Below are 12,667 nucleotides of genomic sequence, written 5' to 3'. Positions count from 1 at the left end.
TTGATGCGCTTATGTATGTGTGTAAACATTAAGGCATTGACTTGTTAAGAATGTTACATCAATAATACTTCTCTATAAAAAGAGAAATTTGTGTTGATTGTTTGGTTAAAAAGAATTTCCTAATTATTTGTTTTGTCACAAGAATTGTTTGCATTCCAAACATTCCTAAGTGTTTGCATAAAGATTGATACACTTACAGCTATATATGTGCATTAACTTGTTAAGAATGTCACATCAATAATACCGGCTCGGAAATGTCATGTCCTCTTCCTCTATAGAAGGTCATATAAATGTGCTAATTGGTTGGCTAAGGGGGATTTCCTGATTAGTAAATTGAGGTTATAAATATGTACGTATAAAGGTTTTGCTAATATGGAATGCTAAAGCTCAGTACTTGGCTCTCTCAGGGATTCGTATTCTAGCATAGAAATTTCACAGCAAGAATTCTCATATTTACTGACGATATTCTTAACAACCTAATAATAAGTTATAACCTGTGTTTTGATTCCACTATAAACTGTATACAAAATATGCAGTCCCTAGAATGAGATGGATGAGGCTTATGAACCTCGACCTATACAGTTGTACAATCTGGCAATGAATGGATGTTTTCTTTTTATTAAGCATAGCAGAGTGTTTTCGCTTATTTTAATATCAGGCAACAATGTTAGAAAGTGGCCCCAAGAATACAATTTAAAATCACTAATGTGATATGAATCTTTTTACTTGTATGTATTTGAATATGAAAGTGAGGTACTTTAAATAATTGAGGGGAACAATCACAAATAAGCTTGCAACGGTATTGGGAGGTGTCACGAGTTCAAATTTTTAGACGATTTCTGTTAATCTGCTAAGGTGATATCAGTACGAAAATTTGTAAAAAAGAAGAGGCAATTTTAGCTAATGGCAACGATGAGGATGAATAATGATAATTATGATGAAATTGATGTGTGGCACTTAGAGAACAAAACTTCAAAGTGTCTTGCACCAACAGCAACCCCCTCTCCAAATACAAGGCAGTTAACAGAGGTGTATATTTGTTGGTTTACGAGTCTGAGGGCTTAAGTTAGTATGTTCACTATAGCTATACATATTAAAAAATGAAATGACCTGAGCAATAAAATATAACAATACCGATTCTGGCTTTTTGTCGGATGACGTAGTGGTAACGTTGTTGCAATCACACCTCTGATGATGTATAAACTTAAATGTTTTTGCATAACATGAAATATTGTTAATGGGAATGTGTTGTTTCTAATGTTAAATATAGAAAGCAGATAACAAGAAAAAGAAGAAAAGAAATGTTGCAGGTAGATACAGAGCCTCAGCCCAAACACATATATGATCAGACAGGATGTCAACAATGCATTCATAACTAACATGTGATTATTCAAAAATTGAAATAGTGCAGTGGGAAACAACCAACTAACTAACTCTCTAGGCTTTTTTTAAACCCGAAGAGAGCAAATACAAGCACAAGCATAAATAATTAAATAAGTTACAAGGGGTTCGAATCTTTTGATCTAGGTATGGATGCAGACAGGTACTAAGTTTTGTGTGTGAACACAATTGATAATGGAAAATCCCCTTCAATATAATAACATAGTGGTAATGTTGGTCTTGCCTTGTTCCTATCGATAACATAGTGGTTATACGAAAGAAAGAAGAAAAAAATTAAAACACTGTCCCCTATTAAGAAATACTTCTCGAAATTATTCAACTACTTTTTTCTCTTCCTATCTTCGTAACTAAAAAAAATGTTTTGTCAAATGTTTGGATGACTATGAAAATATTGAAACATATGATGTAATAATAAAACGTTGTTGCATTGTAATCAAATGAATTCGTTGAATATGTAGAATATGGTAGGATATATCTTAAAATGTTAGAAGCTATTTTGTTATGGTATTCTTTCTCTTTCTCTCTCTCTCTCTACTCTTTCTTAAATTTTCATTATCATAGTTAAAATTAATCCAAGAGAAAATATGTATTTTGTGTTGACATGGGAAACATGCAATAAAAATGCATGATCAATAGTTAAGGTCAAAATCTGAATAAACAGTGAGAGTGATACACGCAAGCTTCCAGCTGTGTGATTAGTACAAAATTGAGAGATAGAAGGCTTTTGTTGCTAAATCTTCAAGTTTAAGAAGGCAAAAGAATTAGTTGGTTAATACGGAGCTAATTAGAAACTGCCATCCTCGAAGCTTCATGCTGCAAGCCTCGCTCTTTACAAGTTTATTTCCGACATGATCCTCATGCTTTTTTTGTTACAGATAACATCAAATGCCGTGACATGCGATTTTCTGGCTTTTCTATTCACAACACAAATACTTATGTTTTTTTTTATATCGCAACGATGAAGATAATTAGTACTATATGGGGGTTCGGTGAATCTCAGACTTCCAAGAAAAATAAAACTCCTGTAGGATTTTCCGTGTAGTAGTGAGACACACTAACTAACTAACTCCCAAGCCTTCTTAAACCCGAAGGTTCATGGCTGCAGCAACACAGGCTTTCTATTTGTCCCTATCTTGAGCAAGTTCTATATACTCTTTTCTATCCCTACCGATTTCTTTTAGGTCCATCTCAACGTTGTTTCTCCATTTTTGTTTTGGTCTTCCTACAGGTCTCTTAAGTAGGCTTAATTCAGGAAATGCATGTTACTTTTTTCTTCATAAACTTTTGTCTTCTTGTTTAATATCTAAGATACTAAATGTTAAAATATCCAATAACAGTAATTGTGCCTGTGGATGCGAAAACTTGATCCCTTGCATTGACATTGAGAGTATTTGAAAATAAGATTCTTAGGAAAATATTTTAAAAGGGATGAAGAAACAAGTGAATGGTGAAGGTTACATAATTTAGAAGTATATAATTTATGTTAGTTTCCAAGTATTATTAGATTGATGATTAAATTACAAATACTTAGGTGGGCACGAATGAGAAAGGAATAAAGGAGATTTTACAGGAATCTTGTTGGGAAACCTGATGGTAAAGGACCAAAACGAAGATGGAGATGAATCTAAAAGAAATCTGTAAAGATTGTAATAGAATATATATACATTTTGCTCAGGATAAGTACAAATTGAACTGTAACCACGAATTTTCAGAATCAAGAGTGCTAGAGAATTAATTAATTAATTAATATTTAATGTGTAGCGACAGCCACTGTGGTGCAGCGAAAGCCGCTGACTTTTGCTGCCACCTAACGGGGGGAGAAGGAACTCTTTCCGCCTTACCAGATGCGAGAGGATTTGACCCCTGGAAGCAGGGGTGAAAGACTGGGGACAAAAGGAGCTAGAGAGGGAGATTTTGGGCATCTCCGGGACAACGACGGGAGCGGTCTCCTTCATTATTACTCAGTGTTTGTAGTGTAGCTGTAGTGTTCAACCAGAATAAGCAAGAAGGTAAGCCAACATCCTTTGATTTGGTGATTATTCCCCAAACTGGTGACCCTGACGTGATCTTTTTTTGGGGCCATGAATTGTGATTGCCCCCTTTGTGTACCATACCAGCCGGATCGAACAAGTGCACGCTAGACGACGTGCCCAATCCCCCTTTGTTCTGGATGCACCAACTACACCGCGATGACAGAGGAACTTCAAGTGCAGCTTGACCAACTCAGGCGGGAAAACGAGCAACTCAGACAGCAAGCACTTCAACCGAGGACTCCAGCACCGCACGCAGTACAATCGCAACAGGACTCCGTACATCGAGTAAGTGTGAAGCTCCCCCCATTCTGGCCCGAGGACATGGAATTGTGGTTCTCCCAAGTGGAGGCCCAGTTCACCATCGCCCACATCACCCGGGAGGAGACGAAGTTCGCATACGTCGTGGGACAGTTAGAAGGTCGGTACGAGTTCGAAGTGAGAGACATTATACGTACACCACCGGCAACCGACCCTTACACCCGGCTGCGGACAGAACTCACGCGAAGATTTTCCCTGTCTGAAAATCAACGATTGCGGCAGATCCTGATGGAAGAAGAAATGGGCAGTCACAAACCGTCCCAGTTCGTACGTCACCTCCAGTCACTCGCAGGCACCACTCCCATGCGTGACGACTTGCTGCGTACGTTGTGGCTCCAACGCCTGGCCGCTCAAGTTCAAGCGATTCTGCAGGTGCAGTCTTCAGAACTTCCGCTGGACCAACTTGCCACGCTCGCGGACCGCATCGTGGAGGTGAGCCCCCCCCATGCTCACCCCCGCGACAAGCAACATCGCTGCACAATCCGTTTTGCCCAACCCGCCGGCTATCTGTGCGACCGCGACGCCACTCGCGCCCACCTCCGACACGATTCGGCTTCTTCAGCGCGTCGAGGAGCTAACTCGCCAAGTCGCGTCCCTGCAAAGCGACTTTCGCGCCTTCCGCGGCCGCTCGCAATCGCGTGACCTTACCAGCCCGCGCCGCTACGGCCGCAGATCGCCGTCAAGAGGAAGAGATGAGGGAATATGCTGGTATCACCGCCACTTCGGCAACCAAGCTCAGAGGTGCAACGACCCATGCACTTACGGGCCCGCGACAACAAACACCAACAGCAGCCGCTAGTCGCGGCAAACGGCTGCCGGCCTGGTGGAAGCCGCCTTTACGTGACCGACCGCTATAGCCACCACCGCTTCCTCGTCGACACAGGCTCGGATATTTGTTGTTTCCCGAGACGTTTGCTCCCGGACCGACGCCATCCGACTGACTACGTGCTCAGTGCCGCAAACGACTCGACGATCAAGACGTACGGGATTCTGCCCCTCTGCCTCAAACTCGGCCTGCGTCGCGAGTTTTCCTGGCGTTTCATCGTCGCGGACGTTTCCGTGCCCATCATCGGATCGGACTTCCTGGACCACTTTGAGCTGCTGCCGGATTGTCGCAACAAGCGCCTGTTCGACGGACGAACGGGACTCTCGGCTCCCTGCCAGCCAACGAACACCACGCAACCCAGCATCAAGGCCTTGTCGGACGATTCTTCATACAGCGACGTCCTAGCCGATTTCCCGACGCTCACGCGTCCCGCCGGCACACTGCAAGAAGTTTGTCACTCCACGGTTCACTACATCCGGACCACCCCGGGCCCCCCCATGTCCAGCCGACCTCGCCGCCTCGCTCCAGATCGCCTACAAATAGCCAAGGCCGAATTCGACTCCATGTTGCGCGAAGGCACCGCACGTCGCTCCAACAGCCCCTGGTCTTCGCCGCTGCACATGGTACCCAAGAAAATGGAGGGCTGGAGACCGTGCGGGGACTACCGTGGTGTCAATGCCCGGACGATTCCCGACAGCTATCCAGTGAGGCACATCCACGATTTCAGCAACCACCTCCACGGATGCACCGTCTTCTAGGTCATCGACTTGGTCAAGGCGTACACACAAATTCCTGTCAACCCAGACGACATCCCGAAGACAGCGATCACCACGCCATTCGGGTTGTTCGAGTTCCCATACATGACCTTCGGGCTACGCAACGCCGGGCAGACGTTCCAGCGTTTCATCGACGAAGTGCTCTCAGGACTGGATTTCTGCTTTCCATTCATCGACGATATACTCGTCTCATCACGCAACCACGAGGAACACCGCGACCTCTTCGGACGTCTCTCGGACCACGGCATCCTGATTAACACCCAGAAGTGTGTGATTGGGACCCCCTCCGTCACGTTCCTTGGGTACGAAGTCTCCGCTGCCGGCACACGACCGCTTCCCGACCGCATCGCAGACCTACAGGACTTCAAACGACCAGCCACGGCTCGCGGCGTGCGTCGCTTCCTCGTCATGATCAACTTCTACCGTCGTTTCCTGCCATCCTCTGCCGAACACCAAGCTCCTGTGCATGCTGCCGTCACCACCCTCCGAGGATCCCAGCCATTCCCATGGACGCTGGACCTAGAACAAGCTTTCGAGGCCTGCAAGACCAGCCTTGCCAACGCCACGCTCCTGGCCCATCCGCATCCCGAAGCCCCGCTGGGACTTTTCACCGATGCCTCCGCCACCTCCGTCGGTGCATACCTGCAACAGTTCGCCAATGGCTCGTGGCAACCCCTCGCCATTTTCTCCCGGAAACTCACCACCAAGCAGACCGAGTGGCCACCGTACTACCGCGAACTTCTCGCAGTCTATGCAGCCGTTCAGCACTTTCGTCACATCCTGGAAGCGCACCATATACGTGGATCACAAGCCCATCACCTACGCCTTCCAGCAGCGGCGTGACAAACTACCTCCAGTGCAACTCAACCAACTTTCCTTCATCGCTCAGTTCACCACGGACATCCGCTACATTGAAGGCACCTCTAACATGGTGGCGGACGCACTATCGTGGGTGGACGCAGTTCACGGGAACACCCCCTCCCCCGATCTGTGCTCCCTCGCCTCCGCCTAAGAAGAGGACGATGAGCTCTGTGAGCTCCTGAACGGCGATTGCGATCTCCACCTCCAGCTCATGGACATACCTGGCACCGAAGTCAAGCTCTACTGCGACACCTCCACTGCGTAACCCCGGCCGTATGTACCCGCCACGCACCACCGTCGCATTTTTGATGCCTTGCACGGCCTCAGTCATCCCGGTACCCGAGCGTCCATGCACCTAATCGCGTCGCGTTTCGTCTGGCCAAGAGTCCAGCAAGACTGTCACGCTTGGGCCCGATCGTGCCAAGACTGCCAGCACACCAAAGTTTCCCGACACGTGCACGCACCATTGGGCAATTTCGTTCCTCCATCTGCAAGGTTTCAGCACGTGCACATCGATCTGATCGGGCCTCTCCCATCAGCGGGACCCTATAAGTACTGCCTGACAGCCGTGGACCGTTTCACCCGTTGGCCCAAAGCCTACCCCTTGGAACGCATCACCGCGACGGACGTCGCGACGGCCTGCACATCGTGTTGGATCTCGCGATTCGGTTCCCCCGCCCGCATCACAACAGATCAAGGGTGGCAATTTGAATCAGAACTCTTCCGCGAACTAGGACGGACCATCGGCTCCGAGCGCCATCGCACCACCAGCTACCACCCATGCGCCAACGGCATGGTCGAGCGCTTTCACCGCCACCTCAAGGCAGCACTCATGTGCCACCCTGGCTCCACCTGGATAGAAGCCCTGCCCCTCGTGCTCCTTGGGATTCGCGAACCAACAGCCACCCGGATAGAAGACCCTTCCGACCTGGTTTCCAGACTTCGGCAACACATGGCTCGCCTGCGACCACAATCCGGTTCCCGTCACAATCAACCCAGCACCTTCGTTTTCAAGGACCTGTCAACCTGCACCCACGTCTTTCTCCGTGACGACTCCGTACGAGGCAGCCTCCAACCACCGTATTCCGAACCACACCAAGTCCTAAGCAGAAACGGCAAGACCTTCACCCTGCGTCTCAACGGTCTTGAGACCCGCGTCAGCATTGACCGGGTCAAACCAGCCTACACCTGGACGGAGGACGTCCCACCAACCAAGGATTCCTCAGAGACACCAACGCAGCACCCCACCAACCAACCACCATCGGCGCAACGTCAAGAGAGTCCGTCACCAAAAGGTGACTACGTCACCCGTTCTGGTCGACGCGTAACATGTCGCCTCCCACACAAGTTGTAACCCTTTTTCTCCATGGGGGGCTGGTGTAGCGACAGCCACTGTGGTGCAGCGAAAGCCGCTGACTTTTGCTGCCACCTAACGGGGGGAGAAGGAACTCTTTCCGCCTTACCAGACGCGAGAGGATTTGACCCCTGGAAGCAGGGGTGAAAGACTGGGGACGAAAGGAGCTAGAGAGGGAGATTTTAGGCATCTCCGGGACAACAACGGGAGCGGTCTCCTTCATTATTACTCAGTGTTTGTAGTGTAGCTGTAGTGTTCAACCAGAATAAACAAGAAGGTAAGCCAACATCCTTTGATTTGGTGATTATTCCCCAAAAATGTAATAAAGGTAGTAATATAGTATTCTTATTGAGAAGAGAATTTCTACAAAACTTATTTTTCCTCGTAAGTTTACAAATAGCAGTTACATTTGACATGTTTGACTAATTGCGAATCAACATACGGAAGCCATTGGAAGCAGTTTGAAGACTGAAATGGCTATGGAAGGATACTTATTATAATGTTAATATTTTAGTATAATGTTTTGGGAATTGCTTCTCGATAATGTTGTTTTCAACGTTGAAACGTTTCGGTAAACGTTCTTAAACATTTCAACGTTTATATAAGAACGATAAAACGTACTGTGATACTCATCTTCACGATTAGTCAAACGTGTCATTCATTCGCTGTTCATATTTTCCATCCTTAAATTCTAATAATTATGTATTTTATCTAACAACAGATTAAATTAAATACCAAACATTATCGAGAAGCAATTCCCAAATTTGCTCTCTTCGGGTTTAAAAAGCCTAGAGAGTTCGTTAGTTGGTTGTTTCCCACTGCACTATTTCAATTTTTGAATATTCACATGTTAGTTATGAATGCATTGTTGACATCATGTCTGATCATATATGTGTTTGGGCTGAGGCTCCGTATCTACCTGCAACATTTCTTTTCTTCTTTTTCTTGTTATCTGCTTTCTATATTTAACATTAGAAACAACACATTCCCATTAACAATATTTCATGTTATGCAAAACATTTAAGTTTATACACCATCAGAGGTGTGATTGCAACAACGTTACCACTACGTCATCCGACAAAAAGCCAGAATCGGTATTGTTATATTTTATTGCTCAGGTCATTTCATTTTTTAATATGTATAGCTATAGTGAACATACTAACTTAAGCCCTCAGACTCGTAAACCAACAAATATACACCTCTGTTAACTGCCTTGTATTTGGAGAGGGGGTTGCTGTTGGTGCAAGACACTTTGAAGTTTTGTTTTCTAAGTGCCACACATCAATTTCATCATAATTATCATTATTCATCCTCATCGTTGCCATTAGCCAAAATTGCCTCTTCTTTTTTACAAATTTTCGTACTGATATCGCCTTAGCAGATTAACAGATATCGTCTAAAATTTGAACTCATGACACCTCCCAATACCGTTGCAAGCTTATTTGTGATTGTTCCCCTCAATTATTTAAAATACCTCACTTTCATATTCAAATACATACAAGTAAAAAGATTCATATCACATTAGTGATTTTAAATTGTATTCTTGGGGCCACTTTCTAACATTGTTGCCTGATATTAAAATAAGCGAAAACACTCTGCTATGCTTAATAAAAAGAAAACATCCATTCATTGCCAGATTGTACAACTGTATAGGTCGAGGTTCATAAGCCTCATCCATCTCATTCTAGGGACTGCATATTTTGTATACAGTTTATAGTGGAATCAAAACACAGGTTATAACTTATTATTAGGTTGTTAAGAATATCGTCAGTAAATATGAGAATTCTTGCTGTGAAATTTCTATGCTAGAATACGAATCCCTGAGAGAGCCAAGTACTGAGCTTTAGCATTCCATATTAGCAAAACCTTTATACGTACGTATTTATAACCTCAATTTACTAATCAGGAAATCCCCCTTAGCCAACCAATTAGCACATTTATATGACCTTCTATAGAGGAAGAGGACATGACATTTCCGAGCCGGTATTATTGATGTGACATTCTTAACAAGTTAATGCACATATATAGCTGTAAGTGTATCAAACTTTATGCAAACACTTAGGAATGTTTGGAATGCAAACAATTCTTGTGACAAAACAAATAATAAAAAAAATTCTTTTTAACCAAACAATCAACACAAATTTCTCTTTTTTATAGAGAAAAAGAAAGAGCATAACATTCCCGAGACAGTATTATTGATGTAACATTCTTAACAAGTCAATGCCTTAATGTTTACACACATACATAAGTGGATCAATCTCTACACAACAACACACACACATATACAAGAATATTTGGAATGGAAAGAATTCTCAGAAAATTCCCCTTAGCCAAGCAAATCACCAGTTACATGACCCTCTCTCTCTCTCTTTTCTCTATAAAAAACAGAAGGTCATGACATATCCAAGCTAGTATTATTGACGTGACATTCTTAACAGGTCGACACACACACACACGCACGCACACTCGGGGAATGTTTGGAATGTAAAACTATTGATTTTGTCTGAGTAAAAACAACTAGGTTACATGGAAATTCTTGCCAGGACTGAGGCGGTTCCTAAATGACAATAGTTAAAGACATATTTTAGCGAATTACGCCGGCATAAGCTAAGTACGTGTTGCTAGAAGGCCTTCGTCGTTGCAAGTCACCTAACCCATTCACTAAGAATTAAGAAAAAAAAATATTGACGTACTGAAAAAAGTTGACTTGTGTTCACCGAGTTCAGATGTTTACTCATTGATGACTCCATCGTCGTCGTCTATCAAAAAACCTATAAGTACCTTGGAAACAGTGAGAGTTATCGAAAAATCTCCCCTTGTCGATTTTTTTTGGTGACGTAGAGAGTACGCGTAGAGAGGTCGGGTTTAGTGTGTCGGTCGAGTCTCGGTGCCCTCTGTCCTCCCATACCAAAATAAACATAGGTCGTCATGGAACCCATTTTTTTCATCAATCGAAAATTTTCTAAGTCCACAACGTTAAAAAAATCTTAAATTGCAAATATCTCGAAAATGGTAAGAGTTATCGAAAAAATATATCGAAAAACACTCCCATCTGGTATCATTAGATAACCCCTGTCGATTTTGGAGGTGTAGAATACGTGTACCAAGTTTTAGTGGTCCTGGGGTCAAGGGGTAAGAAATTAACCCACCCTCCAAAACTTTTGATCACTCGTAACTTTTGAACGAATAGTCGTAGAAAGGTCGGGTTTAGTGTGTCGGTCGAGTCTCAGTGTCCTCTGTCCTCCCATACCAAAATGAACATAGGTCGTCATGGAACCAAAAATTTTCCGAAAATTTTTTCCAAGTCCTGCGTTAAATTGAAAATATCTAGAATTTTTTGACAAACAGAGGTGTCCCATAGGACCTTTGAGAAAAAAAAAACACGTGAAACTCTACAGAGGTGTGGTTATCTAACCGCAGCCGTTAGAAGCTTTTTTTTTGTTTGGGCACCACGCACCCTGGCGGGGTTAGGGGCCAGGAATCCTAAAAAAAAACTATTATTATTTGTTTGTTTGCTTGAAAAAAAACACGTCACAATACAGAAATAATGAGAGGCGCGCGCGTGTGTGTGTGTGTGGCAGAAAGATCACATCATTCCGAGGTTTACAAAGGTCACGATATATAAACATGGCCGGACTTAGAAAATTACGATAAGGCGCATTCATCCTTCAAGGATGAGAAAGTGCATTTACTCATCACTGCTTTTCTTCGCTGTGAAACATCGTCAGTGCAATAAATGAGGCGCCGAACGTGGAGAGAAAGTGAGTTTTTGAGGTTTTGGTGCGGTTTTCTTAGAGGTCATCATTTTAGGGTTGGCCTAGAAGGTACATATTTACACTACTCCTCCCTAACGGCTCGAATATCTTGCAAACACTGAAAACAAAATCGTGGGGTAAAAGAGAAAGGTTAGAAACTCAGCTAGACAGGAAGAGGGTGTTGACAAAACAATCATTGATAAATAACGACGTTAAAATCATACACTTGGAACAAGATACCGTGCGCGACCAACGCAGGGTTAATATAAATTACTGTGACTGAAATGAAATTGTATGAAATATATACTTTTTAGGTAGATATTCATTTTCTGGGGGATGGGGGCGATGGCCCGCCCTTGCCCCTCTTCCGGACGTCCATGGTGATAGCATTGGTTGGTGAGATTATTAAAGTTGTAACCTTCTTTACTCTACGCACTCCGTTCATTAGAAGACATTAAGCATGGCCAGCAAAATAATTTACTGAGTTTGCAGCTACCTACTAAATAATCAATCATTTCAAATTGATGTGATGAACATTAAAATAACGAAAGTATTCCCTTCCATTTTCTTTATGTAAAAAATTGAAATTTGGAAGTGCTGGCACAGGTCTCTCTCTATATATTTATAATATCACGTTTCTCACTAAAAGTGGGACATCCAAATGGTTTCTTCAACAAATCATCAATTACAAATGCACTTTCTGCCATTGCAATACAATAACTTTTATTGTAAATACACAGAAAGAGCGATACACAAAATATGAGCGTGGTATCCCATCACATTACGGCTAGTATGCTGTGCCTACCATTCTCTACAATGCATTCAATGGAGAAGCACAACGAGTCCACAACGCATATACCAACTGGCCAATGCAACTAGGTAAAGCATGTTCTTACGCTCACTACAGGGCCAGTAGGTGCCTCATTCAATGAACCTATACTCACTGTAGGGTCCCGGTTCGGATATAGGCTGCACTTCCAAGGCTTGCATTGCGAGCCGACGGAACACGAAGCGACAAGGATGGAAATGTTTTAATTCCATCACTCGCGCATGTTATAATTTTACATTCACTTATCGTTATTTTACCTGGGTAGGCAGAGCTTACCTAGCCTACCCAGAATGCACGCCACTGCTGGCATTGTTGAAATGGATACATCAACAAATGGGTACAGCTCTGGGCATTTTTTGGCAGATGTAATTGGCCAGGCTCCTCAAAACAGTCACATAATAACATTTACCTTCCCTGCTTAAAGAACGATCTTGGCCTTCTTTGACATTGGAGAAGAGGAAAATTTCCAATTGGTGCTGGACTGTTGGCCTTCAGAGTCATGTCTATGTAGCCC

Source organism: Lepisma saccharinum, chromosome 25, assembly GCF_977018435.1.
Source record: "Lepisma saccharinum chromosome 25, izLepSacc3.1, whole genome shotgun sequence".
Classification (NCBI taxonomy): Eukaryota; Metazoa; Arthropoda; class Insecta; order Zygentoma; family Lepismatidae; genus Lepisma; species Lepisma saccharinum.
Note: the sequence above shows the minus strand (reverse complement) of the source record.